The following is a 23,215-nucleotide window of genomic DNA, read 5'->3' on the forward strand; positions in this document are numbered from 1 at the left end:
GTTCCCACAGGACTATTTTAATGCGAGTTTTAAAGGAGGAGGATGAATTGGTTTGTGGGCTCCTTCAGAGGCGGCTCCTCGAGGGCAGCCCAGGGGAGAGCACCAAAACGCTTCATCCCGCGGTGCTCCCGCACCCATGGGCAGGGCGGCAGGTCGCTCCTCGGAAAGCTCGTCCTCTTCCCGAGCAGCTCGGCTGCAAGCAAGGATTCACCAGGCGTTTTATCCCCATCAGCAAGCCCCACAGCCCCGAAGGTCTTCTTCCTGCTCCCACAGCACCCAGCTTACCTGCCCGCGTGGGTATGTCCTACCCCCTTGAAGCTTCAGGTAGGCAGCTTTCTGTAAATTCTGTTGGCACTTAGAAGATGCAGTATTTCATTTGAGCACCTCAAGTGTCTTCTCTGGTGTGTGCCATCACAAGCTTTGTTATAAAAACAAGAATTATGCTTAAAAAAAGCAAAATTCGAAGGAATAAAGCAATTTTTTGAAAATAGAAATTCTATTAGATTTACCAATTTAATAGAAATTAATTAAAACCAAAATAAACAAGCGAAGACAAAACAAGCTGATTTTGCATTAAAATCCATAGGGTTTGTTTCTTCCAGTCCAGTTTTCTCACAGAAATATTAAGATCCCAATATAGTTAATAAGAACAATCCATTTATTTCTATTATAAGCGCTGCAGAACAACAGCAAGATTTACACACATGAAGATAATATTTATTGTATTGTTCCAGGGTGAACAATTCTTAGTTTTGATTGTCTTTATAATAGTTAATGTCCTTGTGCAAGGGGCTAAAAGAAAAGGTGGAAATTAATTGCATATATAAAACGTATAAACAGGAGCTTAAAATTAATTAGGCTAACTACAAGTATATAGAGAAATAATAACTCAATAGTTAAAAATATGCATAATTATTAAGCGATTGCATTTATATCTTCAGAAATGCAAAGTATAACCTAAGGCTTTAACTTATTAGTCTTTGGTGTAATCATCATTAACATTTTCTTTTGCATTTTTATGAGTAATACAGCAATGAATATAAACCAGAAGAATTTAAATGGCAATCTCTATTAATCCATATGGCACACCAAAATCCCTTATAAATAACGTGTATTAAATGCTTCTCAAACTAATTATCCTTAACCGCTGGACCTTTAGCCCCCGATGGTTTGTAAGAATGTTAGGCTCCAGCTCTGTGAGAGCCGAGAGTATTTGTTGCGTCAGGAACATTGTGTTATTAGTGCAGCCGAAAAGCCGTGGCGCGCTCATTCGTACCACCTTGCTCAGCGGCGGCTGTCGCGTCAGGACCCGTAAATGCGCTGTTTACGTGGGGGGGCTGCTGAGGGATTGCAGAAGTATTCGTACGCCATCAGGTTGGGAAGGTGGAAGGAAGGAGCTGTGACAGTATCAATTATTATTTCCGTTGTGTATATATATTCAATTACTCCAATATTATTTCAGTTATATTTTACGCAGGAAGTAGGGACCAGCGCCATGAAGCATAGCCAGAAGTGAGCCATTTTCAGGACAAAGATGAAAACAATCACCGTCCCTGTATCTTTTCCTGTGTAGCGCTCTCAGCAGGAAGGGAAACCTGCCGAGCTCCCTGCTTGTAGAGAGAGGTCCTGCGTCTGCTGAGCGGCAGAGCGGGATCAGCATCCCTGGCGGGCGCTCCATCCCACTTCGGTGATGATTGTGGCCATTTCTTTCCATTCCAGCTGATATCTTTATGTACATATTGCTATAGCTATTAACAATATCCAGCCATGCGGTGGATGCTCAGTGGGTGGGATGGGAGTCGCACCGACCCCTCATCCCACACGGGTGGGATCCCACCTTGAGTCAACATTGGGTTCTGCACGGTAATTTAGAGATCTGCATCGCACTTACTGCGGTCGTTACCTACCCAGCTCTGAGCAGGACTTGTGCGTGCAAGGGCTTTTAAACAGGTCGCTTCGTACTTACGCTGCTAATAAAGCCATCGCTTCACCTTCCGTGTGCTGGGACGCGGGAGGGGAGGATGCAAGATTGATGCGTCCTTTGAGGTGGAGAATGACCTGTCGGAAAGTAACCGAGACTGTAAGGAAACATCAAACAGCTAATTGGTGCTATAAGCTTATATATCCCTTCCTGCCGAATAGGGTTCACAGGGATGGTATAATAACATTTTATGGAAGTAGTTCTGTGTTTCCTTTTAATATTTTTCATGGCTTTGTATGTCAAGATTAGAAACAACTTCTGCTATTGGGGAGAAATAAATGAAGGGAAAAGCAGGTCTTTAGCCAAAGTAAAATCATTCAGTCAGAGGGCTGGGTTTCCTTTTACATTGTGAATAAATGATCAGCAGTAGACCTAGAGCAGCACAGGAAATAACGGGAGAAAAAGAAAATTTAAAAGCAAAGTTTTAGCCCTTTAAAATTCCTCTGCCCTGCAGGCTGTATTCTGTCGAGTGGCGTTGAAAGAAGACATTCTCCTGCTGAAAACAGCAGAGCTGGAAGAGCCGGGGGGGGGGGGGGGTGTGTGTGCATTGTGGCACAAATTAAATGAATAAAGACTTATGTCTGATCATAAGCTCCCAAATAAGTTCAAACTCCAGATTGCAAAATTATTTGCTGTGAAACTCCACTTTAAAAGCTGTGTAAATCCAGCTCTCTCTTCTTCTTTTTTCTGGGGTGTGTGTGAGGTCTTTCTGCACGCGCAGACCCAGGAGCTGTCATTTTGAATGTCCCCTTCTCTGCTATTGGGGCTGGCAATTTCCGAACATATTCATGTAAGGGTTTCAGAGAATAAATACATTTTAATGGGTTAAAGATGCCTTAATTTCCATGAGTAAAACATAGTAAAGAGGCCCAGGCCACAAACCTGACATTTCTGCCAGCCCTGGCTAAGCCTGTGGATGGTCCCCGCTTGGTCCTTGGCAGTTACGATGTTACGTTCAGTAAATCCATCCCACCCCCGTTGCTTCTCTTCCATTCTTCGCTCCTTTTTGGGCTTTTCACAATAGCATCCCAAAATGCAATTCAGGCTACATTGCATTAAATACTGTACACTTGCAGATTAAACCCCAGATCTTGTGCAGAAAAAGTTCCTGGCCAGTGCCAGGATCAATAACTAACCACGGCTGAAGGGAAGCAGCCGCCTCTCCATCGCCGTCCCACGCGCGGTACAGGGAGCGGCGAGACCTGGTGAGGTTTGGCGAGCTGGTCGCAGTCAACCAGGGAAGCTCTGGCAGAGCTTGAACTTGAATTTCAGTCTCCCGAATCCCTGCTCAATGCCTTAACGAGACCACCAAGTCAAGTTTAGATCACTGTTACTCATTACATAGTTACATCTTTTGGTACCAACAAAATTAATCAAGATAGTTGATAAAAAAGGAAAAAGCCTGATGTTTCTTTAACTCACATTTACATCAGTGAAAGAAAAATCGCATGAAAGAGAGGAGGATAATCAAGTTAACTTTATTTCAGTGACCTTATTAAAAAGAAGTGAGAATTATGAAGTAATTAATTAAAAGTTTAGAAGGTAGGAGTTTGTAATCAACTCAGTCTACTTCGGTGCCAGATGCTTGATCTGCAAAGTCATGAACTGCAGATGATTTAAACATCAGATGTTTGCCACAGTAAAGTATAAAAATGAAATACCTCTTACCACACTCATAATTTTTCTAGCAAAAGGTTGCGATTTCTGCCATTTCTAATCTGACATTTATTCTATCAAAGTTTAAATTGCATCCTCCAAGCTGTGTATCCCTTTCAATTTGCAAAAATATTAAGACATGTTTACCAACGTCCTTGAGAATTAATTTGGCTGTGGGGCAGAGCGGCAGGTCACAGCCCAAAGTCTCCGTTTCGCTCCACGTGTCAGGACGCGGTGGCGATGCTATTGCACCGCGCGGGGAAGGGCAAGTCACGCTTCTTGTTGGTGACTCCTGGGAGACAGAGGCCAGAACAGGGTGTTGAAAAGGGCCTCAGCTGCCAAGGCAGGGCTGCCAGGATGATGAGGGGAGTAAAGACCAGACCTGAAAGAGATTGCTTTGTTTAACCTAGCGCAATGAGGGCTCGGGGATAACGTTGTTATGCTTTATGAATGCACTTGGTGTGGCTGCCCGGGAGGGAGAACAAGCACACTGGCTAAGGGGGAGCACGGTCACGAGAGCAGGCAAATATAACTTAGCCATGAGCAGATTTTAACGAGATGAGGGAAGGTGCTGGTGCCCGTCGTGTTAGGATGGGCTGTCCAGGGAGAGCGGCCGGGGTTCGGGACACCAGTTCTGTGGGGTCTGGTGGGGCAGGGGTGGCCATGAAGTCGGTGAGTGAGGTGTGTGACCGCCGTCCTCCTAACGATGGGATGACGGATCTGACAGCTCTGTCCCATCAACGTGAACGAGGAGCCTGGTGCTGCTCCTGGGGACAGGAGCCAGGATCTGCTGGCACGCTCTGGAGGGAGGGCTGTTTATTCATGGCTGTATTTTAGTCTGCATGGATGCACAGCTTGAACAGGTCCGTGGTTTAGGCTTTGAGGCGTCGCTGACAGGTCTCATTCCTCTCGTCTCCAGCTCCCCATGGTCTCTGCTGCCCTTGCTTACCCCTACTTCTCCCTCTGCCCTCCCCATCCCGCAGGAGCCCGGTTCCTGGCTACATCAGTGCCTTCCATCAGCACCAAAGTGCTAACGCTGCGGAATCGGGGACATAAAAACTTTCTTATGTTAGTTACCTGACGTCTTAGTTTTGACTTTAATCCAGCCCATGCTGGTCCCAGACAGACCCTGTGCGAGTGAGACACGGCTCTTGCTCCCGTCCTGCCCTCTCTGCATCGTCTCATTTCTGTACATAATCTGCACTTGATACGCTGTGCATGTAAATAATTCAGTTATCTATGTAAATGCGATTTATAGATTCAGTCAGAAACTGCAACCTATATTTTTTATTTAAACATGGATAATATTTCCAAAGTAATACTCAAGGCCCTTTTTCTGTTTAATAAACCTCCTTAATGTCCCTTAAATATTAATGTATTGATTTAGTCTTTGCAATGTTTGCAAAGTCTAATTTGTTTCCTCAATCGGGCCAAGAGGGACTTGCATTTGGAGCTAACGAGATAAATCTTACCCAAATTTATTTAAAGTGGGACAAAATAAATATGCAAAAGACTTCTAAAATCATATAACAACCACTTTCCGGCTAAAACTGACAATCCATTACTCTTTTAAATTGCTAGCACTCGAGTAGGATGTCAGTTTTCGTTATAAAATTAACTCGATAGTGCCAGCCACTGTTATCATCTTGTCCCTGCTCAGCACAAGAAGAAAAAGACTTAGAAAAATTGTTCCAGAGGTGGAGGCGGCTGAGTGAGATTTGCTCGATGATAGAGACCCCCCAGTCGAAGGAACCACCCGCTCCAGCAAACAGCATCCTTGGACTTGCTGTTACCAAGGGCTGCATCCACAATCATTAATGCATCATTAATGACCCATCAGAATGTCTTCTGCAGGATTTGTATTTTTTATCCATTCATTAAATTCCTCCCACATTTGTACCTCTCGCGGCATTCAAATGAGCTGCAGGGGCTCTCTCTCTCTAAAATATGTATGAATGGCTTTTACCCTTCTTTAAAAGACTTAAATCTTGGAAAATGTTTGCATTAGCAGGTGATCTCATTTACAAGGATGTAAATCAGGAATATTTTATCTGAAGTAGAACAGGGCTGTGCTAGTCTGAAACTCATAATTCTGCAGTGTTGGAGGCGCTTTACAATCATGGCTGGAACTGAATTTCCATTATAAGCTTGAAATTTCCATCTTCTGAAATCTGCAGGCAAAGGATAATCTCCACAAAATAATCATCTGCTCTCTGGTCCAAAGTACATTAGTTCTGTTACATGTGAATTAAAAGTTGAATGACTTGTTTTGTGATCTGTGCGAGTCTTGCAAAAGGTGTGCTCGACAGAGTCCACAGGGTCTTTCAGCAACTTCTTGCATTATACGGCAACACCACAAGCAGGAGTAAGGAGGCAAAAATAGGGGGTAAACCAAAAAAATAGGGGGTAAACCAGAAAAAAACCCGAAAAAACAACTTAGGTTAAAGAACATAATAATGTACTGCAAAGGGCAAAAATGTAGATGATTAAATTTGGAGCTTTGCGTTCATTATGTTAGTTAGGTTCTTCATCCTCTCCTCTACCAAGCCAGAGAGGTCCATAAGCACTCGATGCTTCCTGCTGGCACAGCATCTCTCGTCCTTTCTAAAGCATTGGTCTGGTAAGCTCCCACCCTACAGACAGGAGACTTCTCTCAAGAAACAACCAGTTGGAAATATTGTGTGAGACCCAAGTTGTAAAAAACATTATGAAACTTTGAGATAGAAAAATTTCAGGAATTATTTTGGGAAGAAAGCCAATTGAGAACGAGAATTTATCACAGAGTGAGCTGGTGGCTGGGTCGGCTCTGCGCGATGGGTCCCTTCTGGTTCTTGCTGTCTTTAAGGCAAATACAGGTCAAATCCATTACTTTGCATTAGAATGATCTAAATTGGATGATGTGAACGAAAACTCTTGGGCCAGCTTTTATTTTTTTACTTTTATTCCTTTTTAATTAAAGTGCAGATAACCTCCATTGTCTTCCACATCTCAATGAGAAGGCTTTTATTAAGGAACTTACGATCAGAAGTGTTTGACTGTGAAAACTGTGAAAATCTTTTCGCGGTTAATACCAATCGGTCCGGGTCGTGGGAAGCCTTATCTGTTTTGGGGCTCTGACCGCGTGCCCCCCAGCCCAAAGCGTTAGCGTCGTGCTGGCCACGAGCAGCGAGGAGATGCTGACTCCACGATGTCCTGTGTCTGGGCATGGTTTTGGAGCCATGGGTCTCTTAGCAAAAAGGCACTCATAGCAGAACGTGATGTGTGATTGCATCGTGTAACGCAAGAAATGACCGAGGCTGCCAAACCTACTTCTTTTTAAAGATTTTGTGTTTAGCGAATGTGCCTTTTTTAAGATTTCCTGTCTGTTGAGTATGCTGCTCCCACTGAACTCGATGGCAAAAATCCCGATAGTTTCACTCATGAAATAGTCCACGCTCATTGCAAGACTTGCTTGGAGGACTAAAATTGAAATGCTGGTTTTTTCCATTGTGCTACCTCAGAAACACAATTGTCATCTGAAAATAGAGTGTGGCAATGCAGAGATTTTAATTACAATTAATTTATCCAAATGCAATTTCATTTGAACAGGTCCTCCAAAATGTTATTTTGTAACTGGAACGAACTGCAGGAGCTTTATTTTAAAGACATAGAATTTGGCTTATAACACTTTTAAGGGTTTGGTTACGTTCGAGTCCGTGTTCTTCTGACCGCCCTTACTGCGGGCTCTATTGTTCCCTCTCTGAGTGCTGCTTCGCCGTCCCGTTGATTCAATTAAAGGCAATTGGGCTAGCCTGGAAAAACTGAGATGGTAATTATTTTGTTATTCATTGCCATGATTTCCACATTGAAAGTGTTTTTGGAACTCTGTACCCTGAGTAAGGAGTATAATATTTTACTGAGCTTTCTGCTGCCTGTCACAGTGAACACTGTGATTACTGTGATTTATCTGATTTTTTTTTTCATTGGATTTCCTGTTATTTCAACTTCTGTAGTTTTAGACTGTCGGTTGTCAGGAGAAAGAAAGGTGTCCCATGTTTAAAAGGTTAATTTTTGCTTGGAGTGATGTTAACAAAGACAGCTAAATAGCCTTGGAGTGCGTTGGACACCAGTACCTGCAGTACTCTTACGCAGAGTGTCATCTTTTTCATCACCTAGATATGAACGAGGATGTAAAACGTATCCCACCTGATGCAGGGTAGGTCTAGAACATGTTGGTTTTATCTTGCAAAAAGAGTTTTAATCTAAATATTTAATGAAGTCTTGCTAAGGAGGTGCAAAACCAGTGATTATCTTCGAATGAATTCCCAACACTTTTGAAAATCCTTATCTTCTGTTCCTCTGAGATTGAGGAGAAAACACTGTAAAAGTATTTTAGAGTCAAAACTTTGGCACGGTAAAATACTTAGTCAATTCTTCCTCACAATATCCTAATCAAGGCAATTAAAATGTGCCATATCAGGAACTGTGTTCATTGTAATCAAGGAAAAAATAGACCCATATACAAAACCCGTTTATATAAAAACAGAATGGAAAGAAACTGGAAAATAAACCGAAAGGACACATCAAACATTCTCAAGCGGTGGCTGATGCCCGGCCGCACGGCTGTGTCCCTTCATCGCGTGAGCGAAAGCAGCACGGCTGCTGTGTCTCTGCGTGAGAGACTGAGGTCAGCATCTTGCTTTTAGCCTGATTAGAGCTAATAACATCTGACATACTAAATACCCGAGCTGAAATACTATAATCTGATAAAAACCTTTTGTCAAGTCCAGTTAATGTTTAAAACGTGAGACAAATGGAATCTGCGCTGAATTTACAGGTTTCCCAAAGAGTGAACTTTCCCTGCAGCATCCCTTGTCTGCTGATGCTGCTGAAGACGTGGCATCGTAACTATGTCCCTATGTACTTTTAGAATTAATCACTAATTAAAGTAATAAATATCTTATTCAAGGCTCCAGGGTGCCAGCGAGAAATAATTTTACTATATATAAAATGAAATGGCACCTCAGTAGCACTGCAGTTTGTTCTGTGGGAATTTCGATGCTTGACTAGCCGCTCCACCTCCGCATCGTTAGCAAAAAGCCGTCAGCCCTTCCCTCTCGGCGCAGGAGCTGTGCCCCAAGCTCACCGTCCCGCTGCTCGCTCGGCTGCCGCCTCTTCTGCCCGTGCCTTGGTGGATGCTGCTGCTGCTGGACGCGGGACCATCCCTGCTCACCTGCACGGGATGGTGGAGACCACGGACGCCTCTGGAATCGCCGGTCTCCTCGGCTCTGCGTGGGAAAGGCGACTTTACAGAGGCGAATGGAAGGGGCTGGGGGAGCGTTAGAAATAGTTACTGATGCTAAGCTTCTTTTTGAAAGAGGTAACGGAACAACGAGGTGAGCAGGGAGTGCGGGCTGTCGGACCAGCGAGCGCTGTGCAAAAGCTGAAGGTGAAACTCGTCCTGGGCAAGGCAGTGTCGCTGCAGCCATTGCTCATCTGTGAAGATTTGTTTTCTGTAGTTATTCACAGGGGGAAAGGGGCAGTGCTTTGAACATGAGCATATAGTAATTAAAAAATACTTTTTAGGGCAACTTTTTAGACATTAGAGTAATTTCTCAGGGGGAAAAAAGGGAGATGTAACTTCCACAGACTTTGTAAAACCAGAGAGAAGAGCATCACGGAAACTCCAGGACAGAACCAGTTCTGTGTGCTTCGTTGTGTGACATGACCTTTCCTGGTTAAGAGCGAAGACCCTGAGAATTACACATTCCTTTGCCACAATGAGGAAATTCCAAATTAGTTTTAAACTGCTTATCTGGCTATAATGCAGGTTAAGTAACTGTCATTATAAACACTGGAAATATTGTTCTAAGTATCAGGACAGACAATTACAAGTATATTAATAGAATAAAAATAACTCTAGCTGTAAAAACAATAAATAAAACACTTCACTTTTGAAAATATTAAAAAATAAGTGCAAGTTTTCACAAACACATTATTTATTGAAGTGGGAGGTGGGATTCGAATGAGTCCTGCAAACTGGGAGCAAGCTCACCTGGCTCCTCGTCTGGTTTTGCTTCTGCCCCTTTGCCCGGTCTGCGCGCTCTGGTCTGCCGGGGGAGCGGGGATCGTACGCCCCTGCCCGGGCAGGGTGATGCCAGCTGGCCGAAACGCCCTGACAGCCACAAAATGCTTTCAAAATGCTCAGGCTGGAAATGTTCTATGTTACTACAGCATGACGCATTCTGAGAACAAAAAGAAAAAGTAGATAGAGTTAATTATAAATCACAGCACCATGATACTCGCCAAGAAAATTTGCAATAACCAACATGCAATTCTTAGACATTTTTTTTGCTCAAAATTTTAACGACTTGTGAAATAGCATCTGCACGCTGACAGCGGCTGTTGCTGCGTACCGATGCCTCTGTGCTGAACCAGGAGGATGGAGCTGGGCTAATGCATCCTCCCCTGCACCTCCCATCCCCTCTTGCCTTCCGCTCTCAGTTTTGCTTCCCATTTTTTACTGCAGACCTAGAGAGGTGGCTTGAAAATGGGGTGAAAATAAAGAAGCTGGCAGTAGTTTCTCCTATGGAAACACTGCTAGAACAACGCAAGGGGCAGCAGTAATACATGAATTTTTTGCTCCTCCATCATCAAAGACAGGGCGGTTTGCTACCGGTTGTCGGTTCCCGTGCTCCCGGCTCGCGGTGCTCCTTGCTGGATGCTGTGACCTTTCTGAATTTGCTGGCAATTCATTCTAAATTTGGTCTCTTGCACTGTAGTGATCAGACATTGGAAGCTTATTCATGTGAGGAATAGTTCATTTATATTAGCTATAGACTAAAATCAATGCATTGACTATAAGTAATGATTGTCCTTTTATAACTGCATTCTTTTTAAACTTGAATTAAATTTATGTAACTATTGCTAAATAGAGAAAAGTATTACCTTCCATTTTACAAGCGTGGACCCTGATAGACTTGAGAGGATAAAATCAGACTTATTTCACGGTCTGAAATTGCCCTTCTGATGTTCAGCAATATGAAAAATCCAGCCAGTAAGGCATTAGTGGAGAGAAATAAGACTGGCGGATGGTTTCACCCACATTTGTTTGTAAGTGAAATGTCCACGATCGCATAGCAGATAACTGGCAGGGATAGAAGAGACTTCAGAGTTCTCGTGTGTTTACACTGGCTATCAGTAATGTATATACCGGGGTGCACAAGCACGTGCAGGTGGATGTGGATATGCAGGTTCCTTGTTGTATGTGTTCGTGTTACGGGTGAAACTGTGGCATGATTCAGTAGGACTATGCTGAATGTGGAGGCTGACTGTGGAGAGAGATTTCGCAGATTTGCCTTTTACAGACGAGAGCGTCCTGTAATTGCAAAGCAGCACTAGGTTAGCAGTATAGATCTGTAACCCAACAACTATTTCTAACCGATAAGAAAAAGATTTGGATCTGTTCACCACTGTCCTTACATTTTTTGAAGGTAATTCTGCACATATGTTGAACTTGATCTAACAGGTAAAAACTCTGTAGCATAAATCCAACCAGTTCTAAATGTCAATATTACAAACTTTAAAAACCTAAAAACATTGAAATTAGCATCTAGAATTTTAAGAGCCCATTAAGCATTAGTCTTATTGGTATAATTAGATACTAGCATCTGTAAAAGTGTGAAATGTCATTTGGGCTCTTCAGAAATCTGTTGACAAACCTGTTCTAGATTTTCCTTTCTATGAAATTTAAACAATCAAGCCATCTTCTCTGAGTAACAGTGCTGTAATTGGTCTCTAACATTTCATTCTTCCATGCACAGTCTTTGCCTGTACGTTTTACTTTGCTTCTGTTTCTGTGCACTCCTACAGAAGCAGAATTATGTATGATAACACTTTAAAAGGTGCTAAAGCAAGGAAAAGCAAAGGCTGCCTACGACAGAAAAATGGGACTGGGCCACCCGCTTGCTTTTGGGAAGGCACGAACAGTGTCCCTTGCTCCTGTGATGGCCTGAGCCACTTCTGAGGATCATAGAATGATAGAATGGTTTGGGTGGGCAGGGACCTCCCAGCCCACCCAGTGCCACCCCTGCCATGGGCAGGGACACCCTCCACTAGCCCAGGTTGCCCAAAGCCCCATCCAACCTGGCCTTGAACACTGCCAGGGAGCCAGGGGCAGCCACAGCTTCTCTGGGCACCCTGTGCCAGGGCCTCAGCACCCTCACAGGGAAGGATTTCTGCCTCCCATCCCATCTCCATCTCCCCCCCTGCAGCTTCAGGCCATTCCCCTTGGCCTGTCACTCCCTGCCCTTGGCACCAGTCCCTCTCCAGCTTTCCTGGAGCCCCTGCAGGGCCTGGAAGGGGCTCTAAGGTCTCCCCGGAGCCTTCTCTTCTCCAGGCTGAACCAGCCCAACTCTCTCAGCCTGTCTCCATAGCAGAGGTGCTCCAGCCCTCGGATCATCTCCGTGGCCTCCTCTGGACTCGCTCCAACAGCTCCATGTCCTTCTTGTCCTGGGGACCCCCAAGCTGGACACAGCACTGCAGGGGGGTCTCACCAGAGCAGAGCAGAGGGACAGAATCCCCTCCCTCGACCTGCTGCTCATGCTGCTGGACACACAGCCCAGCACACGGGTGGCTTTCTGAGGATCCCTCCCCCCGATTACATGGGGGCTTCGTGGGCACAGACTATCCCAAATCCACCATGGAAGCATCATGCTGCAGCTTGTCGAGGGAACACATCGCAAATCGCATCCTCGCACACGTCCCTGGTCCTGGGTGAAAGGCTTTGGGCAGGTCATAGGCAATACACAGAGAATCCACGTGTGCAGTGATCACTAGTGTAAGCCAGGCTAGAAGGGGCTGTCACCCAAAAATGCAAATTCAAAACCAATTGTGATATTTATCCTGTAACTGCCTGGCTTGTTCAGGGTGCCTTGGTGAAGTATGAACAAAGCTCTTACTTTTAATGAGTTAGATTTGCATTTGCAGCGTTCTGTCTTAAACTGGACTGTTATTTAAAAATACCAGCGTCTGCCTTTTCTTGCGTGCTGTTTCTCAGTAGCACCAAGCCAGATTTTACTGCTTGAAAAATATTTATTTATCCCCCCACACCTCTCCTCCCCACCCTGGCGTCCAGCTGGGACCTGGATGCTGCCCAGGTGGGACAGCCCAGCCCAGCTCTTCCTGGCCCGTGCAGTGCCAGGGAGGAGAGGGACCGCGGCGGCCGGGTGCTGCCTTCCTCCCTTCCCATCACCACCATTTGCTGGTGGCAGAAGCTCACCAGAGCCGGAGCAGACCAGGCTGCTGGGCGCCGGTTTGCAGTGTCGCCGGTGATGAATGTCCAAGGCCAACGGTTGTGTCAGCCCTGCGTGCCAGCGGGCGTAAATCCTCTAAGAGGCTGTTTGTCTCTAAAATATAAGTAAGATACTGCTTTTCCATACGGCGTGAGCCCAAACATCGGGTCTTATTTTGCTTTCATGCCCGTGCTCTAACGTGGTGTCACTCTAGAAAAGGCTGAGAAGAAAGCACAAACCCGACCAAGCCTCACACCTTGCTGCCCATCTCTTTTTGAAAGCCTGTGTTATTAGTGCTGATTACACAAAAATCAGCCCACTTTCAGGTCACTTAACGGTGTTTTCTGGCTGGGGTAAGGACTGACTGGCCCAATAAATGAAAACAAGACCAGCAAGACAGAAAATGTAAGATTATTCAGGTTCTTTATGGTTCATCACTGGGAAAAGATGTTTATTTTCATAGATGAGAGAAGGTGTTGGGAGAAGTCAGTGGGAAAATGTCAGTTCTCATCAGTGGAGGCTAAATCAAGTCCATAGTTTACCAAATGTCATTATGCGAAACAGGTTGATTAAATATAAGTTTAAAGTCTCAAAAAAGAAGAGGAAAAGCTCTAGCAAATAAAAGAAAATAGTATAAAGCAATATTTTATGTTGCTTTTTAACCACTGAGGGAAAGATTTGTATCTACACGATGGATCTCCATTGCTGGTCCCCTGATTCTGTATTTTTGGGACAGTCATTCAGCATGAATGTCCCCAAAATGAATGTCCCATTCAAGCATCCTGTTCTGCCAGCATTTTTTTATCCCACAGAATAGAAGGAAGGGGGGAAAAAGTCCACTCCAGATTGAAATCGTAACTTTATGGGTCTTGGTTTTCTCTTTGATGCTGATGTTTAAAAAGAGCGCAATCCTGAGCGCTGGCATCGTCTGTGAGAGGTGCGGAGTCCTGGGGAAGCCAAAGTGGGGCACGTTAAAAGGGTTCTCAAAAGAGGTGAGAGTTAATACAGAAACAAAGCGGTTCTGTTCCGCCTTAAATTTCATGATAAATATTTGGTGACAGTTAATGCAAAATTTTTTTTTATACTTTTAGCAGGCAGTTGATGGACATTTTTCAATAAAATAAAAAGAATTTTAAGTGCACATGCAAGATAGAGGGGACATATTCCTGGTTGCTGGCTGAGGGTGCATTTTCATTTACAATGTGACCTTTGTCACTGAAGATGTCCCAGGATGAAGCAGAAAGAACCGAAAAGCTAAACACAAAAGCATCTGAAGTAAAATTACATGAGGAGGAAAATGTAAGGAACATTCCCCATATGTCTTTTTACCAGTAAGAAATGGCTAAGTATAATAATGAAATATAGAATGGCATTAATGCAGAGCATGTCCCTTTTTTTGGTTTTGTTTTAAATGATTTGCTATTCATTTTTCTGTGTCAGACTCTTCCCACACTTTTTTTTTTCCTTTGAAGATGCATCAGTTGTAGGAGTGAAACTAGGCCAAGCACAAGCAGAAATGAAGTTGGAGTTATAAGCAGAGAGAGTAGTAAACTTTGGAGGACTTTGATAGAATATTTGCAATAAAACGAGCTGTATGCTTCATGCTGCATTTCCATATTTAATGCTGGAGAAGCTGATAGCACAGAGGATTTGTTTTGTCTTTTATTTCCTTATGTGATGCATAATATTTAAATCTGCATTGCATGCTGCTGCTCTGCTTCTAGTCATAGTCTGCTCTGAAGAAATTGTGAAGTAAGCTTGTATACCTGCTTTTAAATTAATGACATCCTTGAGAGATGGCATTATTATCCAGAACAGTGTAAAGGACTGTGATTTATATCCTTTGTAGCTAGCTCTGCTTTAGCAAAAGCTGATGCATGACCTCTTAGCACGCTAGACTATTTCCTAAAGCTGGCTAAATTATACATAGGCAGAAATATTCTACCTCCAGTGACCAGTCCATTAATAAAAATCCATGAACAGGAAGGGGTAGCAAGATCTCATTAGGAAAGCCAGATGAAAGCATGAAATGCACAAACTTGAAGTACTCGAACAACTGGAGACTCCATCAGAGAAACTGCACGTTCGGTCTAAGAAGAGGCATTCCTTTTGCCTCAGGAGCAGCCTTAGGTTGTACTGGAAAACATGCAGCAGTTTTCGGGCAATACACAGGGTCTCAATCCAGTCTCTTTTATAGTTTACCAACTAAGTGAATATATCCACACAAAAAATATTAAATGAAGATGGGACCTTTTTTGCCATTTATACCAGAGGCAGCATCTCTAGGCATTTATGGAAGATTGTGTTTGCAAGAGAATCAGTCTTGAAAGAAATACATATATTCACTGTCCTGTTCCTTGTCAGGTGTTTATATTGAGACTGTCTCTTCTAGCACCAATGCCCAGGGGTAATTCCCATCCATAGTGAGGCCCATCAGGAGAAAAACAATTGCCCCCGCAACCGAACAACTCACAAAGAGCACAGTCCATTGCCAAGGATTTTGTTGAGTCTGGGTATTGTTTCACGTTGGTATGTCTTCTACTGAGCTATGGCAAACTGTTTCTGCATTGCGTAGGTTATTTAATGAAATGAGGAACAAGAATTGTGCATCAGCTCTTTAAGTCCCACCTCCAGCGTGTAAAGATGTGATTCTTCTCTTTGAATTTACTACACGATACATCTTGTTTTTATGAGCTGGGAACTGGCAGAAGAGAAATATTTTGTTCTGTGAGTTGTGTTGGATTCATGGTTTTGGGAGAATTACCAAGAATGAAGAGCACGAGGATGGATTTACTAAAGCAGTCCCTTCTCATATACTGCCTTCTTTTTTGGAATCCTTACAGCTTACTTGTGATTTTATAGCTTAAGAGAGGGTAAGAGAGGACGATGATAATATCTGACATTCACAAGCAGAAAAATCTACCAGTTGGGAAGAGCAAAATCAAATGCATATCTTTAAAAAGAACTCATAGAGCTAATTTAGGAAAATTTCTGGAAAGGACTGAAACCAACTGAAAAGTAAAGTTGCGGATTCATACTGTAATATTGAATTGTAAGAAATTTGAGAGAAAGCTTTAAAGGATATGGATTAAGTGTTTTCTGCCTGGAAAATCTCCATTTGAAAAAGTTCATCTTTGATTGTAGAGCTTTCATAAAGATGTCAGGAAAACTTCTTCAGTTGTTACATATCAAAAGATTCTAGGACAGCAAACGCAGAGGTTACCTAACCGGAGCCATCTGGCAGGGATGCAGGGGTGCATTCTCTGTAGGGGAAATAAAGATGCTGCGGTTCCCCATTTTAGCATTTGGAATACCTTCATACTGAGGCTTAGTCCAGGAGGGTTTGGCTTTCAGAAGAGGGAGCTTCTGCTCCTCCCGTCTCTAGCTGGCAGTAGTAAGAGGGTTCCACCACCTCCCCAGGAAGCACAGCAGCCTGGGCAGCTCTGCCCCTGAGCATCCCCCTCCTCTCCAGGCTGCACGCTCCCACCTCCCCTGCCTCTGCCCCCGTGTCGGGTCCTCAGAGCGATCCATCATCTTCATGGCCCTGACTATGGGTTATTCTGCAGCAGCTTGTATGAATGTGTCTGAGTAGCAGTTACATGAATAGTGAGTTATTTCTGGGAAATGTCTCAGTGTGGGCATGTCTCAGTGTTCAGGTGACACAGGAGCCATTAGATGTAGAACAGTGGCCAGGACGTCCTATTTCTGGTGACTGACGTGGTGTAATCAAAGAGTTGCAAATTTGATCTGGAAATTGCCTGCATGTGGTATATGAAGCAATAATTACAATATCATTAATGAGTTGTAAAAAACACTTCAGTGGTAACTGAAAGTGTGATTTAATTTGAAATCACTTAACAGAAAGAACAAAGGGGAAAAAAATATAACTACTATTAACATTTGTTAATACTTCAATTTAATTATATCTCATCCAGTAGGCATGAGCAGCAACCAGAACCTACAAAGTGTGTCTCGTGGGTCAGGAGTCACTGGTCTTCAATAAGCAGGTTCATCAGTGGTTTATTAATATCATTAGACTAGATTCAATTACCCCTTGTTTTGTAAGTAAAACTGAAAAAATAAATCATCCAAGTATTTTTCATTTTGATGGCATGGCTTTAACCAACTCTTGGAGCCTTCCTACAATTATGGTCCTCTCTTCAGTTTTAGAAAAAACACAACCTTTATGGTAAAGGGTAATCCGAATTATTTTTCTCTTTTCCATTTGATAATTGCAGCGATGATTCGGGTTTTCAAGATACATTAACTAAGAACATATTATTGGGTTTCCTACCAGGAGAGGTGGTTCTGTCAAAGGCCAGGATGTCTAAGTCTTCACCTGGTGCAAGGTATAGAGCCGTCTGCAGAGACATAAACCGTCTCACACAAGGAGCTGAGCGAATGAATTTCGGGAGGATAGCTCAACGAGCCCCAAACATCACCGTACTCCAACACAGCTGCAGACTTACAGGATAAACTAAATTAGAATACTGTTTGTAGCAAACAGTAAACCGAAGCCCTCTTTGAGGCAATTAGCAAAATCAGAGCATCCTTTGAAGCAAAAAGGCATGAAAATGCCGTTCTTGCACTGATTTTCCAAATGCTTAATTTTACAACCTTCTTGAGTGTCTTACAGCCTGCTCAAAGGGCAGCAGAACCGAATGTCTGACACAGCAACGAGTTCCGTGAGTCGGTGGTGGGTTGGGGTTTTTATGGGCTATTCACCCAGCTATAGAAGCATGTTGTCAGTCACAGCAGTGATGAATGAGAATTATTAAAATAATAAATATAATTAATAGCGAGTTGTAGTTGCAGCCTGGCACCCTTTTGGATTTCCACGTTACCTCCAGCGAGGAGTGATGGAGACCAGTGGAAGTCACCAGGAATAACGGGGGGCAGGCAGAAGGATGAAACCGTGGGTTTCATCCAGATCTGAAGAAGCGCGTATGTTGCTGCTGTTCTGTGATACTTCCGCTTAAAATATCCGGCAAAACACCTCGTTACAAAGCGAAAATTCATAGTTTCTTTTTCCTGAAGTCATGATTCACGTGTTTATCCCTCAACGCTCGAGTAGAACTTTTTAATTTTTAAAGGGTTTGTTCTTCACATTTATGTTTTCATCAGCCAGTGCTCAGGGTTTGAGTACACCCAAGGATTTTATCTTCCTTTGTCCTGTGTGACTAAGAGATATGTTGTTTCCTTTAAAGAACAAGTCATATAACACGAACTGTTCATTTATATGAACAAATCTTTCACAGAAATGTTCTGAAGAGCTTCCTTAAAGGAACCATATAATGAAAACTGTATGACTTAAATTACTGGGGCTGTATTACTTGCGTATTATAATTTATGAAGCAGTAACAAGGATAATAAATGGTACAAGATCTTTTGCACCATACAAGAAAACTCTAGAGCAAAATGAAAACCGTGTAGCATTGATTCTTAATACAATCCCATAATATGACTCTAACTTCTATTATACCAGCTTATCACAGATCTTTTATCCTAGCTATTCAGAGAAAAGCTTAGGAATTTTTGCAAACAGAATAGCCTAGCCCCATGGGTAAATTTTGAAAACTGTGCTCCAGGAGATGCACATGCAAAATCTGTTCATTTCCTACAGTTTTTGGCATTCTTTTTTTCCATGTGAAGTTTTGAACATTTATCCCTTCGGGTTAATATGTTCATTTAAAAGAAAAAAAAAATAATTAAACAAAAACCTCACAGGAGAGATGTGAACTTGAGTTTGATTGCCCAGGTTTGAATGGATGACAAGGCACGCCAGGAGTTGGATAAAACAGGCGCATTCGTAAGCCTGTGATTTTTCAAACCTGCCTCAAGGCCCTCAGTGCTGAACACATTGCAGTGAGACAAAATAAACGGTTAAATTTTTGCTTACTTGTAAGCCCTTAATACTAAGGGCTAAAGTATGTAAATGTAAGATACTTATTATATTGTGCCCAGAAGATTACTCGTTTTGTTGTCTTAGGATTCGGAAATGTTCTTATTTTACTTAGAGTGAAATTTTAATCATCCCCACTTTGCATTTAAAATATGATATTATTTCCCCTTCTATCATCTGTAAGAGAAAACTGGAAAATTTCCTTAATAGTTGGCAGATTTGCTTTGTTATGTAAAATAAATCCTTGGCAAAAAAAAAATTATAATTAACACAACAGTGCCGTTATAGAATAAAAGGGCTGTTTTATTAAAAAAAAAAAAAAAAGTCTTTCTGTTTGAAATACTTCAAAGGAAAGACATTGTTTTGTTTTGATAGTGAATTGAATGTATTTAGCACTCTAAAATATTTTGCCCGTAAATATTCCAAAATCCCTCTACGTGCTAACAGCAATCGCTAGGTGCAGCGCGCCTCTCCGCTTGCTCACAGGTAATGCCCCAGGTTTTTGCAGCCTAAAAGTATTTGCCATAAGTCTCGTTTCAGATTATAACTTCTCTGGAAGTTAAATCATTTTCTGCAGAGACACCTCTGTAGCACTAAAATGTAAACGTCGCATTAAATAATATGGCTGGAATTACGTCTGCCTTTCGGGCTTCTCTGCTGACTTTCAGCTAAAAGGTGTCCTGTAATTATGCTGATAATCGGTGTCAGCCTGTTCCGGTCAGATGTGTGTTAAATATAATGCCACTACAGTATTGTCCTCAACAGCTTATTCTCTTTATTGTGAAAGGGGTTGCATAGAACTGAGGAGTAGGATCAGTATGTAAATATTGTAATTAATATTTAATATCGTAATAGCGATAGCATTATTCTATAATTAATACAGATAGTCAGTGCAAGGCGGTGGAAGAGTGCCTACAGCTCTAGGTTTACAGTAATTGCTCTCTATCCTACCTACAACCTTTGTGCTACTGTTGTTTACTTCCTGAAGGATTTAACTCGAGCTTTGTAAGGTGATGATTTTCTTCTAATTCACGGTGGATTGTACAATTTGCTTAGACAAATACACTCTTTTCTCACTGTGACTCAAAACCCAGGAATATCAGAGACTGCAAATTTCAGTTATTTCTAATATCAGACTTCCCCAGCTTATAGAACCTTGGTTTAAAATAAAAATAATATACGTGATAGATATCTTCTATCTAACAAGCTTTCCTACCAAAACCAGCTTTGCAGATTAAATGATTAAAAAATAAAATAAAATACAGAGGTACCTTCTAGCCCAAATTAGGGAGATGGAAAGATAAGAACTAAGTTTGGGGTTCATGCAAATATGATGAATCCAGGACGGTTTCACCCACAGACCTTTGGTCCTTTTTGTCAAGAATAATGCAGTGTTGAAGCAGTTTCTGAAATACTGATCCCGTTCAAGTCAGTGTCAGGATTTACACGCCATCATCTGAACAAGATCTTACTCATCATTTACTTATCACATGATATAGCCCGAGGGGTGTAACAGGGATAAGAGACCCCTTAATGACACACATGAGCAGATAATTATAATAACTCGTTAGAAATCAGTGTCATGTGCCTTCAGCTTTTCAGCTGTCCTTTTCTAAGCAGCCCTTTTTTTTTTTTTTTTGAGCTATAGAGGATTCTGTAACCTGGAAAAGAAACACAGGGTTTTGGTTTGATTGAACAAAACATTCATATTTCCCCAAGGAAATTTTATTATTTTGCATTTCAATCCTCAAAACCAAAACTTTCTTTTCTCAGTTCTGTGATGTGAACTGAATGTTTTTTTTCAAACTTAGGAATTCAGCTACTCATAAAAAAAATCCCATTATTCCTCCAGACTTACCGTATGAGTTTCCAGATGTATAATGCAATGTTCAGGTAGGGTTCAAGTGAGATAAAATGTGACCACGGTGTAAATTCTCAGCCTACTTTGTGTTCTGACATTGCATATTTTAAACAAAAATGTACAGAAAAGTTAAATTCAAACAGTAAAATGCACCCAATGTAACGTGGTTAAATTTTCAGCGGGGTTCCTTGGCTACATCTGAAGTATTTGAATGCGCATCAAGTTTGTGAGCCCAAAACAAGTAACCGCACACAGAAACCCTGGGTTTGTGTCTCCGCATTCACCCATGCGTGCGCCCATTTTACGAGTATAATTACATACAGCAGGGATGTTTATACATATAAGCCTGATTCCAGCGAACAGATGCAAAAATATTTAATTTTATAATAGCATTTCTGTGATAATTTTTTCCAAGGCGTTTCCACGTGTGCGGGTTTGAAAGGACTCTGGTTTACGCTTCGCAGTCGTGGTTTGGCCCGTTTGTCAGAGGAGTTACCCCATTTCTGACCATCTCTCCAAAACACATCTGTTCGGTTCCTCTCATCTGACTTTTCTCCTTAATTTCCATTTCTGGTGGCGACTGGGAAGTGTGCACCCAGCAGATTGCTGCACGTCACCCGTGTTTGAAAGCTCTTTAAGCACCCTCCAGAAACATGCTGCTGCTTCTGCTTTATTGCTTATTTTTCCAGACTTCTTTAAATCCCATTCCAGCCATAGTGCATGAGCTATAGAGAGTTATTTCCTTCATAACTCTACTTAGAATAGATACGCAGAGTCTGCTATGAACAAGAAGTAATTTCTTATTCAACGTTGGCATTAATTTATGTAAACAAGCAGTTAACTGCTAACTTTCGGTACGGGTCTGTTCCTCCCTCATCACAAAGGGCAAGATTTCCTTTCCCAGTCACTGGGGCTCTCGGAAGGAGCTCTTTACACCCCAGCGGCAGCTCAGCGAGCAGGATTTGCATTTTACATTAAAAAGGCATAATGCGAGAGGAAGCTATCTCCCTTCCCGCAGTGATGGATGGGAAAGCCGTATGAACTGACGTGGGGAACAACTTCACCACAGGGAACATGATGGAGTTTTCTTCTTAAGACAGGTCTGATGCTGTCTGGTTTGCAATTCAAGTGTTTCCCTCTTCTTTTGCAGTCCGGTATGATGGGAAACAGTATCCAATATGCATTCCTGGCATCCATGAGATCTTGAGGAAATCATTATTTATGTGCTGCACATTTTTAACTTCTTCCTAAGCACATTTTGATTGGCTTTATTATTTGCGGGGGGATTTTTTTTTTTTTTTTTTAAATAATGCCATAGTAACATGAGAAAAGGTAAATAGTAAAGCTATCTGCCTTTCTCTATGTTATGTATTAGTTCATGTATTTCCTCAAAATTCTTGTTCTTCTACAATATTGTTCTTCTACAATAATCAGTTCTGGTCCTCTTCAAGTCAACTTTTCTGTCTTTCCACTCTTCATCGCTGATGTTAGAAACCCAGTCCCTTCATTATTACTTTATATCTCATTCTTTATTTGACTGAGCTAAGCTTTCCCCTGCGCCATCCTCACTGGCACGTACTGGTCTCTGACCCTGTATTTCTTAGCACTGATCTCATCAGTAACATAGCGATATTTCTCCTCCAAAGTTTTCTCTGGCCACAACTAGAGACTGCTGTCGTTTTGCTGTGTGCTAATTTGGAAGCACCACTCGTAATCCCTTACACCTCTGTGACTGGAAGAGTAATCCGTCTACCTGGTCCTTGAGCCTCCTCCCCCTGCAAACGTGGCTCCCCTTGGTGTTAGGTGTGAGCCCAGCGTCATCCCTGCCATGACGCTGGTTATCAGCCCAACTTACTGCACTTAGGGCTGGTCACTAGACCTGGCAGTATCAGAACTTGACCACCTCATCATACACTCAAAAATATACTATAGATTTATTCCCAGGTCCTCACAGGAAGCTATTTGGAATCTTAGTGAGGTCAACTGATGTCTTCCTGTGCCTCATTTAGCATGGACCCTTTGTGCCAGGGCAAGGAGCTCAAATCTGTGGTTAGCACATCATGCCTTCCCTTCCGCCTTTGACAAAAAGCTAGCTTGAAGAAAACAAACCAACCCCTCCACTTTCGCAGTTCTCAATCCCTGCTAAGCCTCCAGTGGAGTTACTTCCCGGGAGGGGTGTGAGGCAGCAGATCGGTGTGCCCAGCTGGGTCCATCCGGGTGCCCCAAATGGCTCTTGGGGCTTTTCTTGTGTCTCCGCCCTTGCAGGAGCACACTGATCTCCCGATGGAAATACCGGCCAAGTAGGGTAGCAAAGCACGTCCGTAGAGTTTAGCTGTTTCTACTGATGCTTCTGCCATCCTGCCATTGTGCCTTCTCCCAAAGGGAAACCGACGTTGCCTTCATCATTGGCTACGCCAACAGAATATGCTTTGTCTTTTTTAACTTTGAAGTACTAGAAATTAATCTAGATGCTCGTTCGCACTGAGAAATGGTTATTTATTTATGAATCTGGTATGTCACATAGTTACCCAGCATGGACAAGC

At 42.6% G+C, this 23,215-nt stretch overlaps 1 protein-coding gene across 1 annotated transcript in view; it reads left to right on the top strand.

The window, feature by feature from the left end:
- The window catches only part of NEGR1 (neuronal growth regulator 1), a 290,238-nt gene that overhangs the window by 134,601 nt on the left and 132,422 nt on the right, over nucleotides 1-23,215 (top strand). The window lies entirely within an intron of this gene.

Source organism: Balearica regulorum, chromosome 8 (assembly GCF_011004875.1).
Source record: "Balearica regulorum gibbericeps isolate bBalReg1 chromosome 8, bBalReg1.pri, whole genome shotgun sequence".
NCBI lineage: Eukaryota > Metazoa > Chordata > Aves > Gruiformes > Gruidae > Balearica > Balearica regulorum.